General features: G+C 33.4%; 1 protein-coding gene across 1 annotated transcript in view; it reads left to right on the forward strand.

Moving 5' to 3' along the window:
• spel1 (DNA mismatch repair protein spel1) overlaps positions 1-24,244 on the forward strand; it is a 90,511-nt gene that overhangs the window by 30,386 nt on the left and 35,881 nt on the right. The gene's annotated exons all lie outside the window — the stretch shown is intronic.

Raw genomic sequence — 24,244 nt, forward strand, 5'->3', positions numbered from 1 at the left:
AACCTTAAAAAGGACAAATTTTGTATCAGATAATAAAAACATATTATTTTAATCGTTTCACTTAATTGTTTAGATTACTGTGAAACTACCAGCAGAAAAGTCAGCTTGATGCCGTAGGCCCTTGGGAGTCTGGTAAGATCCTCGACATAATTATTTATGGTGCATTATTTCGTCTCCTTATTCTTCTTCTTTCTAGGTTTAAAAGCTCCTGAAAATATTCTTTCCACCCTTTCAGGATTTCTGATTTCTCACTGATGATTTCTTCGTTTTTGTCCTTGCAAATTATTGTTCTTTTAAACAATCCTTACAAATTATCATTTGGATTCTTTGTAAAATTTTCTTGTCTCTCTGCTGTTGTAGTCTGTTATTTTTTGTATTTTTCTATTTAACATTTTTCTCTGACCAAACAACTACTACAACTAATCCAAAAAATAATAGAACAAAACAGAATTTCTCAAGAATTGAGATCAAGCATCCTAATACCTCCCTTCAAAAAGGGAGACAAATCGGACCCGGAAAACTACAGAGGAATTAATTTATTAAAAATAACACTAAAATTAACAACCAAAGTGTTTAATTAACAACAAGGTTTTAGATCGGAAAGATCCTGCACCGACACTATATTTATAATAAGGCAAGTGCAAGAGAAATCATTAGAATACAACAAACCGGCATATCTATGTTTCGTGGACATTAAAAAGGCATTTGACCGGGTCAAATTAAAGGACGTTATCTACTTATTGTACGCAAGAGAGATATCTTTAGGAATAATCAAAACGGTCGGAAATATCTACCAAAACAACACAATAAAAGTAAAAGTAGAACAAGAACTAACTGACTCTATTGAAGATGGCAATTGGATAAGACAGGGAGATTCCCTAAGTGCTCTATTGTTCAAACTGATTATGGATGGATAAAGATAAAAAAAAATATATCTAAAAAGTCTACCAAATGGGAGAAAAACAACTTAATTCAGACGACGAAATAGTACTCTCTCTAAGTGAAGATTATTTACAATGTATGCTGCATCAATTTAATATCACCGCCAGAAAATTTAACATGTTAATTTCCCCAAAAAAGACAAAATGCACGGTTACAACAGCAAATTTACCAATATGTAAATTGGAGCTGGAAGGTCAGATAATAAAACAAGTTAGAGTTTAAATATCTAGGCATCACATTATCTAGCTACGGAAAGCTCGAAACTGAAGTGGAAAATCAAGCGAATAGAGCAAACAGAGTCGTTGATTGTCTGAATGAAAGAATATGGAGAAATAAGAATATCGGGAAAGAAATGAAAGGCAGAATTTACAAAAAATTTATCAGATCAATAATGACATATGCGGCAGAAACACGGCCTGACACAGAGAGGACAAAAAGAAACCGCAGAGATGAAAATACTTCAAAAAATTGATGGTAAAACACTATGGGACAGAGCTTAAAGTACGGATATAGGACGTAGATGCAAGGTGGAGAACATCAAGCACTGGGTAAGAACTAAAAGAGTAGAAAGAAACAATCATATGTAATAACAAAAAATAGAGTAGTAAAGACGGCAAGAGACGGTTCCTCAATAGGAAGACGATCAGCAGGAAGACCACGAAAACGATGGAACGACAACTTACTGGAGGCACATCGTAAAACAGACAGTCATATCTATATAAAAAAAAGAAGAAGAACATTTTTCTCTTTTTCTGCCTATCTGCATTTTTGCTGTTTATTGCATGTTGCATTCCTGGCCAAACCATTCTTCGCTTCTTTTCTTGTATTTTTTTGTATCGTTTCCCTTGCCCTACTCGTTATTATTATTTGGAATTCTGTTCCATTCCTCTTAGCTGCTATTTTGTTCACCTGTTTGACCCTAAGTCAGTGGTAAAATTATATAGTTTTACACAATATGTTCACATTAATAACCATATCGCTACTATTACATTACTCTCAAATACCGGGTGTGCGAAAGGAAGGGGGACGGTCGAACATTTTGCGACATTAACATCGGATTGGAAAACTGAAAAACACGTTTTCAATATTTTCAAAAATCTCTTGAATGACACCAAACACGACCATCCACCCCCAATCCCTATGGCGTGGCGGGGAGAAGGGCAACTTTGAAATCTTAAATGGGAACCCCCATTTTTTATTGCAGATATGGATTCCTTATTCAAAAATAAGTTACTTTTTTTCGGAACATTTTTTCGAATTGTTGATACATGGCGCTATAATTGAAAAAAAAAGATTTGTCCTGATACCCTAGAAAACTTACGGAAACGGTCGAATATCTCGAGAAATACACTTCCAAATACTACTACTACTACTACTACTACTACTACTACTACTACTACTACTACTACTACTACTACTACTTGTCGGTTTATAACGTTCTCCGCCGTTTTCCGACTTCCAATCGCCACTTAGACCGGTTGTTCCATAGATCTTCTTCTATGGCCCTCTCTCTCTCTCTCAGTTCTTTATTTATTCCTTCGCTCCAACTTTTTCTCGGTCTACCTCGTTTTCTCTTTCCTTCTGGTTGCCACTTTAGTATTTCTTTTGGCATTCGTTGTTCGTCCATTTTTTGTATGTGTCCGAACCAGATAAGTTGTTTTGTTGTTAGGTCATCCGTGATTGTTCGTTTGATTCCCATTATTTCTCTAATGCATTCGTTGGTAATCCTTTCTCTTCTAGATCTTCCTGCGGCTCTTCTCCAAAAATCCATTTCCGTCGCTTTCAGCGTTGACAGTATTCTTTCTTTCAGTGGCCATACCTCACAGCTGTATAAAGTGATACTTTTTACTATAGTCTCATATATCCTCTTTTTATTTTCTTTGCTGATGGATTGGTCCCATAAAATGGTGTTTAACATTGTGATGGCTTTTCTCCCTGACGTATTTCTCTCTCTTATGGCTTTGTCTAATGTTTCATCTTCTAAAATAGTGATACCTAAGTATTTGTAGTCACAGCAGTGCGTTATCGTAATGTTATCGTCTAATATGAGATCTTTTTGTTCTGCTCCAATGCACAGGTATTCGGTTTTCTTTTTATTTACTTCTAGACCCCATATATCATACTCTTCAATTAATTTTCGTGCCATATAGTTTAAATCGTCATAATCTTGAGCCATTATTACTTGATCGTCTGCAAAGTTAAGCGTATATACCATAGTATTGGTGAGCGGTATCCCCATTGTCCTGCATTTTTGTTTCCATCTTTTTCCATCTGGATCAGGACATTTTATGATATAATATACTTATTAAAAAGACACACAAACAATCGATAAATGACGTTAGATCTCACTGAGGGGCCAACATTGATTCGGACCATATGATAGTAATTACAAAATGTAAAATAAAAACAACGAAGAATGAATGGCGAAAAGCACAGAGCAAATGGGACGTAGATAAATTGAAAGAGAAAAAAGTAAGAAGAAAATTTGTACAAGAAGTAAGTACTGAGATGCAGTTCAAATAACAGGAAATGGAGGAACAGTGGAAAAAAATCAAACAAGGAATAAACAATGCAGAAGAGAAAATGGTTGGCAAAATGCAAAATAAAAGAAGAAATAATTGGTTTGACGATGAGTGCAAATTAGCTGTGGAAGAAAAGAAAAAACAAGATTAAAACGGTTAAGCACAAGAAAGAAGAGGAACGAGGATAATAAAAGATCAAAGGCAAAAGACAAAGAAATTATTTAAATAAAAAAAATCAAAAAGTAGAAGAAATTATGAACGAGATGGAAACAGAAAATAAAAGACACAACTCAAAACCATTGTCATCATAATCATCATCAATTTGCCTATATTTGTCCACTGCTGAACGTAGGCCTCCCATAAATTTTTCCACCTATTTCTATCTTGAGCTTCTTGCATCCAGTTTGTGGTGATGCGCTTGATATTATCCGTTCATTTAGTCGGTGGTCGTCCTCTGCTTCGATATGCCTGTTGCCTTGGTCGCCATTCCAGAATCTTTTTGGTCCATCTATCATCCGTTAATCTGGCAACATGTCCGGCCCAAGCCCATTTAGCTATGGCTATTTTTTAAACTGCATCTGTGACTCCAGTTCTTCTTATTTCTAGGTTTGGTACTTTATCTCTGATGGTAATACCTAATATTGATCTTTCCATAGCGCGTTGTGTAACTCTTATTTTATATATTGTTCTTTTTGTCAGAGTCAGTATTTCTGCACCATATGTAAAAACCGGTAAAATACACTGGTTAAAAACCTTTCTTTTTAAACAAACTGGAATAATAGACTTGAAAATGTTATTCAATCTACCAAAGCCAGCCCATGTGAGACCTATCCTTCTTTGTATTTCAGTTGTCTGATTATCCCGGCCTAAGCGAATCTCATGCCCTATGTGTAAGCTATTACTTGGTCGATGCTATGGCTCTCAATCAGAATTTTACCGCTGACTACAAGGTTGGTCATAAATTTTGTCTGTGAGGTGTTAATTTTAAGACCAATTGTTTTTGACACTTTATGGAGCGCGTGCAGCATTTTTGTAGCTTTATCAACTCTATCAGATATTAAAACGATGTCATCGGCAAATCTTAGGTGGTTCAGATCTTCCCCATTTATATTAATTCCCATGTTATCCTCTGGTTCAATTTGTTTGAACATATATTCAAGAACAGCTGTAAACAATTTAGGGGAGATAGTATCACCTTCTCTAATTCCACGTTCTATTCGAAACTTCTTGGTATCTTCATGAAGGCGGACACACGCTGTACCAGTTTCGTAAATACTTTTAATCAAGGCGATATATCGGTAGTCAATGCGGCAGTCAGCCAATGCTCGAAGCATTTTATGATGATCTATAGTATCAAACGCCTTTTCATAATCTACAAATATAAGAAAGATAGGCTTGTTATACTCTGTACACTTTTCTATTAGCGTTTTTATAACTTGTAGATGATCATTTGTTCCGTATCTGGAGCGAAACCCAGCCTGTTCACAAGGTTGGTAACTATCCAGTTTGTTCACAAGCCGTTTTGTTATTGTCTATGTAAGACGAATATGTGCAGAACTTATAAAATACGGTGGGGTGGCACTATACAAAAATATTTAGGAACTAATACAGAATATATGGAGCAAAGAAATAATGAAAGAAGAATGGAAGAAGGGAATTATAGTGACAATCCCAAAACAACGAGACCATAGAATATGCAAAAACTACCGAGCAATTAACTGAATGTAACATATAAAGTAATGACTGGTATAATTAGAGAAAGACTAACAATATACACAGAACAAAGCATAGGAGATTACCAGTACGGTTTCAGAAAAGGAAGAAGGACGATAAAAACTATACATACGCTAAAACAAGTGATAGAGAAAACATACGAGCACGATGGAGAAGCACATATTCTCTCCTAGACTTTAAACAGGCGTTTGAGAAACTAAACAGAACAAAAATAATCCAAGACTTACAAGAGAGTAATATACCAAATAAAGTTATAAGAATGATAGAAATGACAGTGCAAGATTCCCAAGCAACAAATAGACACCGGAAGAGAAAAAACAAATAATAAAAATAAAGACAAGGAGATGCGCTCAACGGTACTATTTATTTTATCACTAGACAAGATAATAAAAAAGCTGTCAAACGCAGGAACCATAAACAAGAATGCAGTACAAATAATAGAATATGCGGACGATATAACTATAGTAGCAGCAGATAAAAGGGAATTAAAGAAAACTTTCCAAGAAATAGAAAATGAAGCCAAACTGTGAGGACTGGAAATAAATGAAAATAAAACAAAATACATGAACGTAAGCAAGAAAAAGAAGACACAAATGACAGAATTGACAATAGATGCACTCAGTTTCGAAGAGGTTGAAACATTCAAATATTTGGGACTACTAGGAAAAAGCTGAAACACAAAAATGAAAATCTACAAAACGACCAATAGTGGTATATGCTGCAGAAAAATTTACATTAATAGCAAGAGAAAGAGAGCAGTTGAAAGTTTTTGATAGGAAGATTATCAGAAAAATACTGGGACCAAAGAGGGAAAACGAAGAGGATGCAAGACAATGGATGAATCACGAAATACAAGAATGGATGGTTCAAGAGAACATAGAGCAATAAAAGCACAAAGAATTAGATGATATGGACACATAATGAGAAGAGAGAAGAGCAATCAGTTAAGAGTTATAACGAAATGGATACCACCAGGTTAAAGAACCACAGGCAGACCTAAACTGAGATGGAGACAACAAGTGGAAGAAGACTTAGGAGTATGGAAATTAGGAATATAGAAAGGGCAATCAAAAAGAGAGAAGAATGGAGAAAAGTAGTGGAAACAGCGAAGTCACACCAGAAACTGCAAAACCAAACCCAGAATGGGATGATCTCCCACACAAAAAGGATCCTCAAGTAAAAACAGCTTAAGATTCTTCGAGAGCGTATAACTTGTATATATATACCCAATTCCACGGCACTGATTCGGCAAATCCTTCGTTTTCGTTTTATGTTAACCCTCGAACCTATTGTATTAGCTACCTGAATCTCATAATACAGGGAGAATACAACGAAAGATAGCGAGTAAAGACACATTTTTAATGAAGAAATTCTTACGAGTCGATTTAATTTTTTGAACGACCCTCTAGTGTTCCAAAAACACATTTTTGAATTTATAATGAGGTGCTATCAATTTTTAGAGTGTATATTAATTACACAAGTAAAATTTCACAAAAATAGCTTCAGATCAGTAATTTGTAGAGTTTAATTGTATATTTTCCTAACTGTCCACATTGGGTATCATATTGTACCTATATTACATTATATTATATTGTATACAGGGTGTCCCATAATTAATTGGACATTAGCTAATGAGTGATAGCTAACATCAAAATAAAGCGTTTGAGCTCAAATTGCTTAGGAAAAATGTTTCTAGTTTTCGTTCTACAGGGAGATTCATTAATATTTTTTTATATTATTTTTATGGATATATTGAAAACTATTCAACCGATTTAAGTGAAATTTGGTATCTTGCTATTATTTAGTATGCTTAATAAGAAAATGATATTAGTTTTACCATTGACACTAGGTGGCGCCACCTACTGTAACATTGGTTCATTAATGGAGCCATAATTTTTTTGTCCGCCCTGTATAAACATTCTAGGAAAAAAACATGAAATAACATTCAATTCTACACAAAAAAGGTATTCTTGTTTCAAATCAAAAAAGTACACCGTTTTCGAAATAAACGTATTTTGTTAATGATGCATGTCTCTATTTAATTTTTTGCAAAACAAGTATGCTTTGAACTTAATGACAACGTCAAGACGTAACTACGAATTTATTTATTATTAGTTGTCAAAGGTAACTACGAATTTATTTATTATTAGTTGTCAAAGTGCAGTGCGAGTCATTATTTGTCAAAGTGCTATTAAGTTTTTTATAAACCACTTAAGATAAAGGAAAAATGCCACGTCATAGTGAATTGTAGAAATGCGCGATATGATCTGTTTGTATGCCCAGGAAAATTTTTGTTCTCGTAAAGCAGCTGAACTTTATTTCTAACTTTATCCCAATAGAAGGCAACCAAACCATAAAACTATTAGATCATTGTTCGACAGATTAGGCGAAACAGGGTCATTTCATCCCAAAAACAGGAATGCTGGAAGACCGAGAGTAATTGATGCGGATATGGAGGATGAAATTGTTGTGCGTGTTGCAAAAGATCCAGAAACCAGTACAAGGCTTGTTTCTGCGGCCACTGGTATAAGCAAATCTACGGTGTCAAGAATAATACGGACAGAAAATCTGTATACGTATCGTTTTACTCCAGTACAGAATCTCTTACCACAGGATTTTCCAGCAAGGCTCCGATTTAGTCAGTTTATGATGGGGCGGCATTTAGACGATCCAATGTTTTATAATAAAATTTTATTTACCGATGAAGCCACATTTACTAGAAGGGGTGTATTTAACTGGCGCAATAGCCATACCTACGCGACAGAAAATCCTCATGCATTTCAAGAACATCATTTTCAACACGAGTTTTCCATAAATATCTGGTGTGGCATATTTGGGGATTGTATTGTAGGACCATTCGAATTAACAACTAGGCTTGACGGAGTAACGTATATAAATTTTTTGAGAAAAGATTTACCAACTCTTTTAGAAGACATACCTCTAAATTTAAGACGGAACTCTTGGTACATGCATGATGGTGCACCACCACATTATAGCCTAGAAGTTAGAAATTATCTAGATGAAATTTATCCTCAAAGGTGGATTGGTAGAGGTAGTGTATACCCATGGCCAGCACGCAGTCCCGAACTAAATCCCCTAGACTTTTACTTGTGGGGCTACCTTAAGTCACTTTATCTTATAAAAAATAAATAACCGTCAAGAGTTATGGCAAAATATTGTAGAGGGAGTAAACGTAATTAGGGCCCAAAGAAACTCATTATTTAAAATAAGACAAAACTTACACAAAAGATTTAGATTATGTAGTTTATCTAATGGTGCACATTTTGAACACTTATTGTAATTTTTTTTCGTATCGTTTTGAATTATTCACTTTGTTAATTGTTTTATATTCACTTCATTGTTTAATTTAATTTCTAATTTTTTTAAAATTTGTTACTGAGTCAAAGGTTTAATAAAAATAATTGTTTCAATCATATGCATTTTGTTTGCAAAAATTATCTACTACTAATACAGTTAATATTCACTTTTATTTAAGACCTTTTGAATAATGTTTGAATTTACATAAGTTTTTGTAAAATTTTTTTATTTTATGCACGTCTCTAAAAAATACGTTTATTTCGAAAACGGTGTACTTTTTTGATTTGAAACAAGAATACCTTTTTTGTGTAGAATTGAAGGTTATTTCATGTTTTTTTCCTAGAATGTTTATACAGGGCGGGAAAAAAATTATGGCCCCATTAATGAACCAATGTTATAGTAGGTGGCGCCACCTAGTGTCATCGGTAAAACTAATATTATTTTCATATTAAGCATACTAAATAATAGCAAGATACCAAATTTTACTTAAATCGGTTGAATAGTTTTCAATATATCCCTAAAAATAATATAAAAAAATATTAATGAATCACCCTGTAGAACGAAAACTAGCAACATTTTGCCTAAGCAATTTGAGCTCTAAGGCTTTATTTTGATGTCAGCTATCACCCATTAGCTAATGTCCAATTAATTATGGGACACCCTGTATATTGCTAGTACATATTTTAAAATAAAATTATAGAACATGTTGTTGACAACAAAGTGATTTTTCTAAGAACTTTTATTAATTATGTTTTTGATTTGATATCAAGTACATTCATGACTATCTTCGTTTATTGTGTCAAGAACAATGTTATAGCGAAATGTTTTTATTCGCAATTTTTTGAAGTCGACAATAAGATGATCTTTTAACCTTTGTTTTACTTTAGAAAAACGTCTGGAATTTAACGATTTGTGTGGATTATATTTATCTTAGTTTATGTTACTGTACAAGGTAACTCATTGTAGGCAAGTATTACGATCAGAATGTGAGTTGGTATTGAAATTTAGTTTTTGATTATCGTTTTTAAACTCGGGTTCAAATATATTTTTTTAATTCTAAAAATATATTTTTTGTCATTCGGTTCTTCAAAAGTTATATTTTAACACTAATTATTGTTATCAAAAATGATTCATTTCAATGCTGTGTTATAAATTAGTTAATTTTAATAAACGAGTTTATTCACATAGACATTAATAGGTATTACAACAGATACATCTGAGACGTAGATTTGGATATTTTGATAAAACATTCCTTGACATTGACCAAGGTAACTCGTATATCATGATTTTTGCAGTGTTATCTCTATAAAAACAGCTTTCAGCATTGTTGGCTACGAAATCTTTGTTTATTAGCCATTAACTAGCCTAAACTATTTAGTTTAACAACATTTTACGCCGACGGGATTTGAAACTGAATCTTTTACTAAACCAGCGAAGCTTTAACACCGGCTACCTCAGGTATAAATAGCTGGATTGGACGATAAAGATTGACGAATCATTACAAATCTAAATGGCATCATATGGTAAAAATAAAAGTAGAACAAGAACTATCGGATGAAATAAATGTAAAAAGAGTAGTGAGACCAGGCTATTCTCGCCTTTACTCTTTAGTTTGTATTCAGAGGAAATATTTAAGGAAGTTAATAGATATAACAGAAGGTATTATTGTGAATGGTGCAACCGTGGACAATATTAAATATGCCGACGATACCTCAGTGCTAATTAATTGCAGTGAAGCCCTTTAAAATCTAATTAACAAAATAAACCAGACCAGTTATCAGTACGGATTTAAACTCCACGTTAAGAAAACTAAATATATGCTAGTTAGTAAACAAAATTATATACAGGATGACGGTATAAAACTCGGAGATGCTGGACTAGACGGTGGTTTATTTTCATTTCTCATATACAGGGTGTTTCAAAAAGGTATGTCATATATTAAATCACGCATTCCGGAGACAAAAATAAATTGATTGAATCCAACTTACCTAAGTACAAAAGTGTACACAAAAAAAGTTACTTTCTTGTTCTGAACGCATTTTTCATAAAAACAACAAAATCTAAGCAAACAGAAAAATTTTAAGTTCTTTTATAATTCTGTTTTAGTATTTCCTACTCCTCTCTCATAACCATTATAGATTCAGCATAAATGCGCGACTCCTTGTAACTATCCTGTCATATAATCCAGTTTTGCTGAGAATAGATAAGGAATTAGTATGGAGTCACAGCGACCACGTTAAGAAAATAGTTGTTAAACACAAAAAAAAAACAGTCAAAATCGAATACCTCGGTCACATAATGAGGAACAGCGAAAGATATGGGTTGCTGCAATTAATTCTACAAGAAAAAGTAGAAGGAAAACCTACGTACGTGGTTCAACACAACAACATCAAATCTTTTCAGAGCAGCAGTTTGCAAAATACAGACATGGCCTTGATGGCAGATAATACCGAAAATCTTCATATAATCTAGAAATACTAAATGCAGAACTATCAAAGATAAAAACACAAATCGAGATAAAATCAAAACAATGGTAATACCTGAGACGAAAAAGATACATGACGTAAGATTTAATGGGATGCAACTATTAGAAGTAGATCACTTTAAATACCTATGTAATCATAGAAGAAAAAGGAAAATACGACTAGGAAATAAAGTGAAGATTGGGAAGAACCAGAAACATATTTGATACAATGAAAACAACATTTCTTGAGAAAAGAGAGATAACAAAGAGATAAAAACGGTAGTATTTAAAATAGTTGTAAGGACTATAATTATGTACAGTAGCGAGACATGGACACTAACAGAGAGACAAAATCAAGATTCAGTGCCATGGAAATGGGTTTCTGAGAAAAATATAAAATAGGAAAAGAATAGACCAAATCAGAAACGAAAGATTTACAAATCAAGTGTTCGAAGCACCAGTGTAAGGAAAAAATAAAAGAGGAAGACCAACAGCTAGATGGTGTCAGGAAGGAGGTTGTGAAGAGGGGTTTAGTATGGGAAGTACGAAATCAAACAAACATATAGCAAAACGTATAGACAAATATGCAGAGCTCCGCCCTACACCTAAAGATAGAAAGGCTTAGGACCAAGTAAGTAATTATGGAGTCACTATGCATTAATACTCTTACTATTGATCGGCCTCCGTCTATACAAAGTTTTTACCAACAGTTTTATCACAAAACCTTTTTGGTTAACTGCCGATAAAACGAAAGCTGTTTTTCTATTCGCCACTAAGATGCCGTTTCGATATTCATTAGGAATTTACCTGATTTATTCAATAAAAATAATTTCAAAATTAGAAATGAGTACAATTTTTGTATAATTTGTTAAAACTATTCAATTTTACGTATCAAAATAATCCTGTAGCCTGTAGTGCAAGGTCACCAATGTTTTTTATTTATATTATTGAAATATATCAGAAAATACTATTTTTTTTTTACCACATGCATTTCTAGTGCAACAAAACACGATGTTTATTGAAACCTTCACTGAAAAATATATTTACATTATGTAATCACCTCTAATACACATACATGGTGTCTCAGTAAATTAATATTTTTAGTTAGAATAATAAACATTGAAAACTTTGGTTTTGAAAACTTTCAGAAAATTTATTATAATATCTTATCACTACAGCTGTTTCGACAGAGTTCCTTTCTGAACTGATCTATTTTTGGTATGTGTTTACACTTTATAGTCTTTAATTGAATAGGTTGAGGAGGGGAGAACTATTTGTCTTAAGTTGGTCATTCATACTTTGGTCAATTCGGTTTTTATAAAGGTGTTAAATAAATAAACGTTGAGCGATTTTTGCCATTTTTTACGATTCTCATGAGATCAATAAACTTTATCACTTCCATTGACCGGTCACTATGGAATTTCCATTGTTAGGGCCCAATCTTCAAAACCTATAGCGTCCAATTTCGGTTTTGAGTTTTGGCAACTAATGTGAGGCATTTGAAACATGCCTAAAAAACGCTGAATTAAGAATTAATTTAGATTATTATGTATTTTTTCACGGCCAACAATAAAATTTCACCTAATAATGCCTAAAAAACGCTGAATTAAGAATTAATTTAGATTATTATGTATTTTTTCACGGCCAACAATAAAATTTCACCTAATTTTAGTTGCCATTAATTTTTGGCTCAAAAATCACGAGTAACTCCCAAATTAAAGCGGTTGGGTATGGGGAATACTTAATAAATAATAAAGTATCATAAAAGAACATTTGATTACAATAATAAAATAGAGGATGTTCCATAAACTCAAAAAATACTCATTCTATATTTCGACTAACTCTGTAGACAAATATAAAATTTTTTGCTACGTTATTAATTGTAAAAAATAGTAGATTATATTAAAAATCTTGATCTCAAATCTCTACAACTCTACAGGGTGTTAATTTTGCTACGAAATTAATGAAAAACGTATTTATCTTTTAAACTACCTCATATAACACTCCAAACCTATATTGAAAAAAACAAGAACTTCGCGAAAAGTAAAAAAATGTAAACATAAATATATAGGGTGTTCCGTTAAAAAAAGGATAAATTTGTTCCACTCTGTTAATATGAGTAGCCCTGTATATTGAAAATATTTTTAAAGTATGGTTTTATCTATGCTGCATCTTTTATCTAATTTATTTTTTTCGTATCTCTTACGACAAATGAGTAGATGGACTTCCTCGCACTAATGCCGCACCCTATATGTTGATAGAAGAATTCAACGCATGTGATCTACTTGCATAATGTTAAGGAACATATTAAATTTAAATGAGATATTCGTTCGGAAAAAGTACAGGCACTAATTTGTTTAAATTACAACCAACAGCAGCTGTGAGCCAATTTTACAAAGTTTTTGCACTAAGTAAAAACACAGTGTCGACCATCCTAAGATTAAAATTAAAAGTAGATCCTGAATGTTTTTTGAAGCATTTAAAAATCCCATATTCTTCAACTATATCCCTTACCTCAATACAAGCACGTAGCTGCTACAAGAATTGTTGAAAGCAGGTTGAAATACTCCCTTAAATTTAGATGTACCATTAAGTGAAGATGATACAAAAAATTTTAAACTAACTATGATATTTTTGGAAAAAATAAATGAAAGATGTGATTGAAAAATTGATCGTTTGAATGGATCTTTCCTTTGTATGTGTACCTATATGTATCGTCTATTAAAATAGTATCGTCTATTAAAATAGTTAAAACACGTAATTACGTAAATATAGCTATTGTATTAAATTAAATCAAACTCGTTCACAATGGTCATAATTAAATCACACCAAATTATTATCTCTCGTTCCGCTGTGTTTATGTGTCATCACCGAACTACTCGTGACCATATAAGGCAATTAGTGACCCAAGCTAATCACCGTATTAGAAGTTGAGTGTGACTTCACAATGTCATAACAGAACTACCAGTATTCCATCTTAAGCTGATTAGGACATTAGGAAGTTAGTGACTTCAGCTGATCAGCGTATTAGGATAATAGTGTGACTGCATTCGACCATCCTGACGTCACGATCGTCCTCGATCGTACAACACCTATTAAAAAAATAATATGTTCTTTATTATTAAAAATGCCAATTTATAGAAAGGCTCCATCATTCTGCAGAATGACATAGTCTAAATCAATTCGTTTCAGATAGCTACAACTATCCATACAAGCTCATTTTTAAACATTAAAACATATGACTGTCATTTTTCAGAATGACAATGTGAATAAATTTGTTTCAAATAGCTACGGCTATTCAAACAAACTCATTCAAGACATTAAAATATTTGGGTGTCATTTTGCAGAATGGTGAACTGAATATCCATTCAGAACATTAAAACATTTATTTGTCATTTTTCAGAATGACGAACTGAAAATCCATTCAGAACATTAGAACATTTATTTGTCATTTTTCAGAGTGACGAACTGAATATCCATTCAGAACACTATAACATTTATTTGTCATTTTTCAGAATGACGAACTGAAAATCCATTCAGAACATTAGAACATTTATTTGTCATTTTTCAGAATGACGAACTGAATATCCATTCAGAACACTATAACATTTATTTGTCATTTTTCAGAATGACGAATAAAATAAATTTGCTTCAAATAGTCAGAACTACTCAAATAAACCCATTCAGATCATTAAAACACTTTGTTGTCATTTTTCAGAATGACAATTAAAATATATTTTTATTTAAATAGTTCCAGCTATTCAAACAAATTTCTTTTAAACAATAAAATATCTTTATGTCATTCTACAAAATGACTACACTATCATGTAACTAACATGAATAATTTTAAGATCTTTGAATCTTAAATCTCCTGATGTGTTCTCCACCAACAACTCCTTCATAGGGACGCCTTGTTCTTGATGAATCATCTTCTTTTACACGATATCTATCATTTGGTGGAACCTCAACAATCCTGAATGGCCCTCTATACTTTTCTAAAAGCTTCTTACTTTCATTGTTTGCTGGAAAACTTGTAACTTTTGTCAATACCAGATCACCAACAGCATATTTCACTGGAGAGCATCTTTTTTTATTAAATTCGTTATTCTGTTTGATTCTATTTTCTTCTAATCGTTTAGCTACATCCTTTCTCAATAACGTTACATCAATAATGTCCATATCATTATCATCTATGTATTTGTCTCCATCAACTCTTAATTTGTACCCGAAAAACACTTCACTGGGAGAAGATTTAGTTATTCGGTGTTTTGTCCCGTTTATTCCTTGTTAAATGTTTTTTAAATTCTTATCCCACATATCGGATTCAAATTTTGCACCCATTGTGGCCATGGTATCCAGTAATGTTTTATTTGCCCTTTCTACTTGGCCGTTGCCTCTAGCCATTCCTACTGCAGTTGTAAACACTCTAATTCCTCTCTCTGCCATATAATTCAAAAATTCTTTTGAAACAAAAGCTGATCCTGATATCATTCGTTTGGTGTTACCAAATATTTTAAAAATTTCTTCTAAAGTACAAATAACATGTTTACTTGATGTATCTGGGACAGCTTCAACAAACACAAATTTAGAAAAGGCATCAATCAAAACCAAGACGTATTTATTTTGAGATTTCGTTAACACAAATGGCCCTAAATGATCAGCATGGAGTGTATGAAACGGTCTAGCATATTTTGGAATGGAATGTAGATAGCCAGGCTTTTTTCCTCCCGGTTGTTTATGGTATAAACAGGCAAGACAAGCCGCAATGTATTTCTTAATAAATCTTCGCATTCGTGGAAACCAATACCGTTCTTTTATTCTTTCAATTGTTTTATCCAACGCAAAATGTCCAATATCGTCATGATTCATTTTGACAATTTGCCAACGACAATTTTTAGGCACATACCATCTTCTACCATATTCCGTTATTTTATAAACTTTGTTTCCTCTTAAATCATATTTCTTGCAAGTATCCTTATGATTTACCTGATCTCCTGACAAAAGAATATCTTTAATTTTTTTTATTTCCGTATCTGTATCCTGTGCTTCTCTTAGATAGTCGTCTTCTTTGATGAGCATCACTTTAATTTCAAGACTTTCCTCTGCTTCAGTTCTTTCAAAGTTCCTACTTAAGGCATCTACATGTTGTAGTTGTACTCCTGATTTATGTTTTATTTCAAAGCAAAAATCTTGTAAACACAAAACCCATGTTGCTATTCTTGGGATTATTGTTTGTTTTACTAATGCATTTTTAACGGAATTGCAGTCTGTTATTACAGTAAAAGATCTTCCTGCTAAATAATATCTATACCTTTCTAAGGTTTTGACAATAGCCAAAAGCTCTAGTTCAAAAGAATGATATTTCTTTTCTTCTTTTTGTGGTTTGTTTGCTAAAATAGGCAATTCGATCATCAACAATTTGTGTTATTATGCCTCCAAATCCTTCTCTACTTGCATCCGTGTAAACTATTATGTCATGTTTCGGATTGAATATTGTTAAAATTGGTTCTGAGACTATAACTTTCTTCATTTCTTTAACAATTTTTGTTTCTTCTTCTGTCCATGTCCAATTTACATATTTTTTTAGTAATTGCGTCAATTTTGCAGTGCGTCTTGCAAAATTTGGTATGAACTTTCGGAAAAATGATATCAATCCAAGAAATTGCCTTAATTGATGCTGATTATTTGGCAAAGGAAATTTTTTTACTGACTCAATCTTATGTTTACTTGGTGAAATTTTATTAAATGAAATTTCATATCCCAAGTAGGTAGTTTTTGTCATTAAAAATTTTGATTTGGAAAAAACAATTGGATTTGTTAAATCAGGCAATTTTTCTGGACTTTTGTGATAAAGCTTATTTCTTAAATAAACTGCCAATAAATTGACATCTTTGATTTGAGCAACTTCAATAGCAGATTTAATATGTTCGTCTCCAATAGCACCAATTATTAAAGAAATCTTATCTGACTCGGAAAAATTTACTTTAAGTTTATTAATTTTTGCTAAATGTTCAAAATAAAATTCATATAATGAAGAACCCTCTGTTGGTTTATGATGGGCTACGTCCATAAAAAGATCATAAGTATTTCGTGTACTTTGAAAAGTATTTTCTAACACTGATCTCCATTCTGCCCAAGAAAATTGAGACCATGCCACTTCATTTTCAATAAAACTAGCGTACCATGTTTTAGCGGTACCTCTAAGCTTAGAAAGCGCTTGAAATATAATGTAGTTATCAGACCAACTATACGTCTTAGCATTGTGCTCTATTATTTCAATCCATCGATCTATATCTCCAATTAGTGGATCAAATTCAGGAATAAAACTGACGGATTCAATGTTTCTATTCGTACAATTATAAGATGCAGATGGTGAATTTATTTATGTGGCATTTTCTTTAATTTGAGGCAAAGGCGAAGACGTATAGGTTCTATTTATTTTTGAATGTTTAGATCTTTTTCTTGACTTACGTGCTCTTTTCGTTTTCGTATACCTTGACTCCCTTCTCCGCGAAGAATCGGTGGACGAAATAGTTGTGGTTTCACTACTGGAACTACTATTTCGCTTAGACTTTTTCCTTTTCGGCATTTTAGACACTTTCAATCACTTAACATTAAAAACAGTTCACTAAATTCTACCGTAGGTTCTTTAACACACTTCTGATATCGTCTATTAAAATAGTATCGTCTATTAAAATAGTTAAAACACGTATTTACGTAAATATAGCTATTTTATTAAATTAAATCAAACTCGTTCACAATGGTCATAATTAAATCACACCAAATTATTATCTCCCGTTCCGCTGTGTTTATCTGTCATCACCGAACTACTCGTGACCATATAAGGCAATTAGTGACCCAAGCCAATCACCGTATTAGAAGTTGAGTGTGACTTCACAATGTCATAACAGAACTACCAGTATTCCATCTTAAGCTGATTAGGACATTAGGAAGTTAGTGACTTAAGCTGATCAGCGTATTAGGATAATAGTGTGACTGCATATGTTGCCCACCTATCTAATCGTGGTTTATGTCTTGTGTGTCACAGTGAAGTCGCTCTGATGAATCATTGGGCGCGAAAAGTGTCCTCCTTGTACAATCCTGTATGCATGAATACTAATATTTATATGTAATTACGTAGCTAAAGATGAAACCAAAGCAAAAAAACTTATTTTAAAATTGTGGCTTATTCAAAGTAGAAATAGTAAATGTACGTTTACCGTGGTAAACGTACATGTATAGACGATTTCTACCATTACCTTTAAAGCTCATTATGGCATTTCACTTGTGCAATTCAAACTCAAGCGACACATATGTTATTGCTTTTCACTGCGTTGTTTTGTTCTATGAAACCTTCTTAGTTCTTTGTTATTTCAGCCTTTTTAGCTCCTTTTTCTTTTTAAATTAATTTTCTTGTACAGTTACTGCTTCATAATATTTTACCTTTGTATTAACGAGTGTTAGAGATTAGTAATTCCCTAACACTAACAAATTTAATTTCAATAAAAATGTTCATAAATAAGCACATCGTGCATTTAAATTTAAATATTTTGTGCGCCTCTCTTTAAAACGATTGGGAAAAGTAATATGTTGTAAATTTTTTTCTTTATTATTTATAAAATAAACTGCATTATCAATTCTTGGAGTCTAGTTTCGTGGTAATAATTTGTGTATAAAAACAACACGATAAATATTTTGGTCAAGTTACGTCATTTAACGCTGATATTCTTCATTCAATAATTTTATAAATTTGTAATTTCTAATAATATGTAGTTTCTATTACAGGATGTTACATACAGTTTCTTGAAATGAATAAATCACAATAAAGGATTGTAATTCTCCAAAGTCGATATTTTCTGGATAATCATGTAGCAAAATGTCGGGATGGCATCACACTTTTAGTCATATATTATTAGTCAATGATGATCTTTTATCGAATTCTTTGACTAAATCCGCATTCATTCATTCATTAAGCTTTACAATCCCTAGTGATTATAGCTAATGCCATGGCGTTTAAAATCCTATTCTTAGGTGAGGTCGATTATTCCTGTATGTCGTTTATAGTTTTCTGTGCGTCTTTGCAGCTGTCGTGACTTTTTTCAATTTCTTTCATTTTTAGTCTCAGTATGGCGATCCTACAGAATCAGGAGTCATTTCCAGAGATTGGCTGATGTCAACATTCATAACACTACCAAAAAAACCAAATGCAAAAGAATGCCAAGACCACCGGATAATAAGTTTAATGAGTCATACGCTCAAAATATTTAAAAAAATTATACACCGAAGAATACACTTTAAACTTGAGCAGGACATAAGTGACACACAATTTGGATTTAGAAATACACTGGGAACGAGGGAAGCCCTGTTCGCTGTGAATGTACTTGTGCAAAGGTGTATGGATGTTAATCAGTCAGTATATATGTGTTTCTTGGATTACAACAAAGCCTTCGATAAGGTCAGACATAACCGTCTTATCGAATTACTTGAAAAGAAAAACTTAGATATGAGAGACATCAGGATCATTAGCGCTAGGTATTATAATCAGATCGCTGTGGTAAAAGAGAACGACGTCTTTTCAAATGAAATACAGATCGAGAGCAGGCAGGGCTGTGTCCTGTCTCCTACTTTGTTTAATTTGTATTCAAAGGAAATAATCCAGGAAACACTAGAAGAACTAACTATGGGAATAAAAGTAAATGGCCGACCAATCAATAATATACGGTTTGCCGACGACACTATTTTATTAGCGGAATGTCTTGAGGATTTACAACAAATGGTTGACAGAGTGGTAGAAGTCAGTGAAGAAAACGGACTGTCCCTAAACATAAAAAAGACACAATTTATGGTAATTACAAAAACCCAACAGCGCCAAGAAAACATAACAATACATGGAGAACAAATTAAAAAAGTTGAAAAATATAAATATCTGGGTACAATAATTAACGAAAATAATGAGTACACAGAAGAGATTAAGGCAAGAATAGGACAGGCAAGAAATTCTTTCAACAAACTGAAAAAAGTACTCTGCAGCAGGGACATTTCAATTTCTTTAAAGATAAGACTTCTGAGATGCTACGTGTACTCCGTATTATTTTATGGGTTAGAGGCTTGGACTTTAAAGAAAGATGTTTCGGACAGATTGGAAGCCTTCGTGTTATGGGCCTATAGAAGGATACTAAGAAGAAGTTGGGTGGATAGAGTCACGAATGTCGAGGTGTTGAGAAGAATGGGAAAAGATAAAGAGGTTTTAAATACAATTAAAGTCAGAAAACTGCAATATCTGGGACATGTCATAAGGGGCGAGCGTTATAACTTGTTGCAATTAATAATGCAAGGAAGAATACAGGGTAGAAGGAGTCGCGGAAGAAGACGCATCTCCTGGTTAAATAATTTGAGAGCTTGGTTTAACTGCACTTCTGCTGACCTCTTTAGAGCAGCGGCGTCGAAAGTGCGAATTGCCATGATCGTTGTCAACCTTCTTAGAGGAGATGGCACGTGAAGAAGAAGAAGATGGCGATCCTCCCGTCTATCGGATTGAACTTTGTTATGCCGTTTGTGACTTTTTATTTATAGAAAACCTTACTCCATTCTTGCCTTGATTGTCATCTCCACTGTACATAAATACATATTCTTCTTTTGTGATTTCTTCTGTTTTTTCCCATCTTACTTCTTGTATCGCAGCGATGTCTATTGTGTATTTTTTTAACTCTCTTGCTTCTTCTTCCATCTTACCAGTCTTTTACCTTCCCTTATATTTTTTATTTTTTGTTACCTGATCTTTGAACAAATTTAATCTTGTCCTTATTCTTTGCCAAATTCGTTGCCGTTGTCTGAGTTCTATTTATGTCTTTTGTTAGTTTTTTGGATTCATGTTTATCGTTGTTTTGTCTTTCTTCATTTCCACAAGTTTATGATGTTTCTAACTTCATTTCCATTCTGTCTCGTCTACTATCAGTTTCCTGTATGCTATCTTTACTCCTTTACCTGCGGATCTAAAATTTTTTGCTTCTTGTCTAATTTTCATCTGTATTTTTCTATCACTCTTATTCAATTTTCCGTCGATATATATTTTTTTTGATCTTTAATTTCTTTTAATCTATATTTGTTTTTGAGGATTTTAGTTTTTATTCAAAGTTTGCCTTCTTTATAATGCCCTTTTGTGGTCCTATTTTACTTATTTCTTTAATTTTTCACTTTCAGTTTATGTTAGAAGAATTTGGTCACCCCATCTCTTAGTATCCTTTTATCTTCCGAATCTAGATCAAAGCCAATTATTACCAAATTGTTCTTAATTCTTTCGTTCTTTAATTTCGCTACTCTGTTGCTTAAACCAATATTTCTTTTCTTTTCTTTTGCCATTTTATCCATTCTCTCCATTTCGTTCATTTTATGTTTCAGTTCTATGATATTTTTTTTTATATTTTCGTTTTCTTCTCTTAGCTCTTTAAGCTCCTGTCTATACTGCTTCTGATTATCTTTTATTTCTTGGATATCTGTAGTTAGTTTTGTTACATTGTACGTCAGTTTTTCTAACGTTTTTAGTACTAGATACCAGGCAGGGAAGACCGGAATAAAGGTGTACCCATACAAGCTGCTGCTACCTGGTACACGGATGGCTCAAAAACATCGGAGGGTGTGGGAACCGGCATAGTAGGGACAAATCAAGGGATAGATTTCCCGGTAAGTCTATCTAAGGATGTGACAGTTTTCCAGGTGGAAATAACTGCAATCCATCACTGCGTGGAAGAAATAGAAAGGCAGGAAAGAACGTTCTGTTCAGTTGCTATCTTCACAGATAGTCAGGCAGCGCTTAAGGCACTCAATTCCGTAGAGGTCAATTCTAAGCTAGTATGGGATTGCGTGTGTGCCCTAAATAAACTAGGAGACCGTAGCAAGGTTACGGTAGCCTGGGTACCGGGGCACGAGGGTCATAAGGGCAATGAAAAAGCAGATGAAATTGCCAAACAAGGCTCATCATTGCCATTCATTGGACCGGAACCCTTCTGCGGAGTTGCTAAATCAGTAACAAGAACGGCTACAAGGAAGTGGGTAGCTCGCAAATCTCTGGAATGGTGGAGGAATTCACCAGGACAAAGACAGGCGAAACAGTTCATTACAGAACATTCGCCAAAATTTACGGCAGACCTAATAAGCAAAGACAGGAAAACAGTCAAGGTCATAGTAGGTCTTCTAACAGGGCACTGTAAGCTGAATAGGCACTTGAAGCTGATGGGATTATCAGATGATGACCTGTGCAGATTCTGTCACCTCGAAGAAGAAACAGCAGAGCACATTTTATGTCAGTGTGACAGTCTGGCAAATGTGCGGTTCTTTGCATTAGGAGAAGAAAATCCACCGGCAAATACATGGAAGGCTACATGGAAGGTACAGTCTCGAAGCTACTAGACTTTATAAAAAGGGTCAGGCTAGAGAATGTTATCTAGGACTAGAGGACCACAATAGATCTGAAAAGGTCGCAGTGGAATAGGCCGAAAGGCCACCTCTCTTAATCTAATCTAGTGCTAGATCCATTTTATTTTCCTTTGGATTATTCCCCTTTCGCCCCTCCTCCTTTTTTGACTATTATCCGTATCATATTGGTTATCGTCACTATTCACTGTTAGTTTCAGCGCGTTCTAGTTCCTGTAGTTTCTGCAGCCCCGCGAAAGCGTCAAAAGACCAGTCTTCCCGTCGGATCTCTATTCGCTATCAGAACCACAATTACTACCGTCTTTTTATTTCAATTTCCAAATTACCGAATATAATTTACTTAAATACAATAGATTACATACAATCCAGTCTGCATACGATACAGTCAGCATACAATATATTAAAAGAAAACGATGGATCGCAACCAAAAATGAGTTTTTATATAGTTATCATTATAGTTAGAATAAATAAAATTAATTAAGCATCACTCATAATTAAGCTGGTAAAGCTTGGTGTTCCAGTATTCAAAGCAATATACCGACATATTGTTACCAACATCGCCTCTCTGCAAAGGCTGTACTTAGCCATTTGGAATCTACATTAAATAGTTTTAGTGTAGTTTTCTTACTTATCTTCACATTTAATGATAAACACAAGACATTTTAGAGATCTACTCAAAGAAACAAAAAGTAAGTAAAGCTTTACAATAAACTTCTATAAAAAACCTTAATACGAGTATACCGATTTTGACGGGTAACTTTGAGCTCAGATTGCAATAATTAGAAAACAGCCAATAAATTTGTAGTACGTTAGCTATCATCATCATCAACAGCTATTCAGTCCACCGTTGAATGTAAACCTCGATTAGGTGTATCCATTAATTTCTGTTAACTATCATCATCATCAACAGCTATTCCATCCATCGTCGGATGTAAATCTCCCTTAGGTGTGTCCATTCATTTCTGTTTTTTGCATCCATTCGTGACCAGCCCTTGGCTTAATGTTCTGGTTTGAGATCTGCCTCTACTTATTTGCTCTTGGTAGCCATTCAGCAATTCGCTTTCTCCAACGGTTGAATAAATATTTAAATTTATTTAAAATGATTACAAATCTTCAAAACGTTTCGGTCCAGTCGGACCAGTGAAACCTAAAAGTATTTCCACTTTAAAATGACACAAACATAAGGTAAAATTTTAACTGCCAAAACATATCGAAAATAATTCATAGATATAAGATAACAGAACGAAAATATCTTAAAATCAAAACTAAACAATAAAAAGAGAAATTATAAAGCAAGTAAACAAATTAAAGTACACGAACATATTTATAAATAAAGACTTATCGAAAGAAATATATACCGCCTACATAAGTAACAACATAGTACTATAACCAACAGCAGAGACACAACAACAAATTATACAAAACAGAAAGGAAAGAACAGCCACCTAAATATCTTTAGAATCAGTATGAATCGTCGTTTTTTGTTAGAGAATCGTTTCAGGAAAATCCCGCATCTCCAGTTTAGCGTCGAAGAATTCTTTCCTTCCCGTCGCTATGCACGCGGTGCACTTTAATACTGCCCTCTTCTTTTTAGAGTGCCGTCTTTCTACGGAGGTTGGCAATCGTAATGGCTATTTTGATTTTTGAACTTGCTGCTCTAAACAAATCAATCGATCTGCATAATGCCAATCACGTAGATTCTTCAACCAAGAATTCTGCCTTCGGCCAACAGATTTTCTTCCTTGAATATTTCTCTATCTACCTTTTACTGTTACTCTTTTCTTGCATTATGAGTCCTCTCATCACGTGGCGTAGGTATTCCAGCTTTCTTGTT

The sequence above is a fragment of the Diabrotica undecimpunctata genome, chromosome 2, assembly GCF_040954645.1.
Source record: "Diabrotica undecimpunctata isolate CICGRU chromosome 2, icDiaUnde3, whole genome shotgun sequence".
NCBI lineage: Eukaryota > Metazoa > Arthropoda > Insecta > Coleoptera > Chrysomelidae > Diabrotica > Diabrotica undecimpunctata.